Raw genomic sequence first — 1,946 nt, 5'->3', positions numbered from 1 at the left:
GCCTAAATCTCCTGGCACCACCACATTTATCCCCTGCAGTCCTTTGTGACCTGTACTCATGTCACACCCCTTTGTCCTAGCCTCCGTGCAGCTATCCCCTCAGGTCAGGGTCACCAGCCTCCCTCGCAAAACAAATCAACGCCTCCACAGGGGAGAGGCTGACCCTGCCAGGGTGTAGGTGTGGGTAGGATGGGTATTCTTTTCGATCAAAATGCTGGGACACATAATTTATGAAGCTATTCTGCTTTTATAAATATCTTGGTTGTTTCCAGTTTTGCTATTGTTATAGTTACCCCTTTAAGGATCACCTTCTTGCAAAAATATTTTTGCTTAGGCTGAATTACTTCCTGGGGATAAAATCCTGGGCGTGTATGGTGTGCTTGCTAAGGGCAGGGGTACTGTCTAGATGCTGATCTCTGTGTCCCCAGTGTGTAGGTAGCACAGTGCCAGCAGGCACTCAGGGATAGGTGTTGAATGAATGGTCCCAAGGGACTCCTGCTCCCCATCAGAACTACAGAAACAGGGTTCCATCTGTGCGGTGATTTTCAGGGTATGGAGGATTTTCTCACCTATTCTCTCATTTGAAGCGGTTAATTTTTTTTTTTTTTTATGGAGTTTCACTCTTGTCACCCAGGCTGGAGTGCAGTGGCGCAATCTCTGCTCACTGCAACCTCTGCCATCCAGGTTCAAGCGATCCTCCTGCCTCACCCTCCCAAGTAGCTGGGGTTACAGGTGCCCACCACCACGCCCAGCCAATTTTTGTATTTTTAGTAGAGTCAAGGGTTTTTTACCATGTTAGCCAGGCTAGTCTCGAACTCCTGACCTCAGGTGATCCACCCTCCTCAGCCTCTCAAAGTGCTGGGATTACAGGTGTGAGCTACCCCGCCCAGCCAGAAGCAGGTTTATTTTTTAAAACATCATTTTAAAGTGAGAAAACCAAGGCTCAGGATTGTTTTGCTTGAGGTCAGAGTCCAAAGCTGGATTCTAGGTCAGAGCTTTTTCTCTTCCTCAAGCTGCATGGCTCACTGATAATCTCATTCTGCATCAAAGCTAGTGTCATTGGTAGTTAGTGATGTGTGTGGGGATTTACTGGGAACCACAGGAATTCTTGGAGGTCTTGAATCACCACAGGATTTCCCACACTGATATGTCTGCTGCTTCAGTCTTGATGCCTACTTGATAAACCACTGACATTCTGTTTCTTTTTAAAGCTCTTCTGAGAAATGGTGACAAAGACATCTTTCTGGAGTTTTTGTTTTGTTTTGTTTTACTTTGCTCAAGGTGAAGAATCCAAATTCCCCCTCCCCCAGCTAGAGAAATACTTCTGAAATAAACATATATTCCCCCAAACTCAATGATTACCATGTGGAGGTCTTGAAATAAACTACAACCACAAAATGTTATTTTTATATCCCCCAGTGCCAACTGCAGTGCCTGGCACATTGCAGCTTTGCAGTAAATATAAACTTGCTTGTGCCCATTGAGATTCATTCTTCCATTTATTTATTCAACAAAGTTTAATGAGCAAGTATTTTGTTTGAGACCAGCCAGAAAGTGGAAATGCAAAGATAAAGTTTCCTATCTCTGAAAAGCTGAAATATTTTTTCTAAAGATATTGAATGACTTTTTGGGGAAAAAAAAGAAAAAACAAAGTGGCATATATTCTGTTACAAGGGAATCGTAACTAAAAATCAACACAATAATGTTAAAAAAAAGAAGTTGGAGCTATATATAGACATAGCCATATAGTCTTCTCATAAGGTCATTTCTGATGAATAATTAATAATTAGAGAAACTATAATTGTATGATCGAGAACCTACTATAAGCCAGGCATGCTGTTGCCACCATACATTCTTCTAAACGTTTTAATTCTGGCTGGGTGCGTTGGCTCACATCTGTAATCTCAGCACTCTGGGAGGCCAAGGCAAGAGGATCACTTGAGACC

Source organism: Symphalangus syndactylus, chromosome 7 (assembly GCF_028878055.3).
Source record: "Symphalangus syndactylus isolate Jambi chromosome 7, NHGRI_mSymSyn1-v2.1_pri, whole genome shotgun sequence".
Lineage (NCBI taxonomy): Eukaryota > Metazoa > Chordata > Mammalia > Primates > Hylobatidae > Symphalangus > Symphalangus syndactylus.
The sequence above is the reverse complement of the archived record's forward strand: the minus strand, read 5'-3'. Positions refer to the sequence as shown.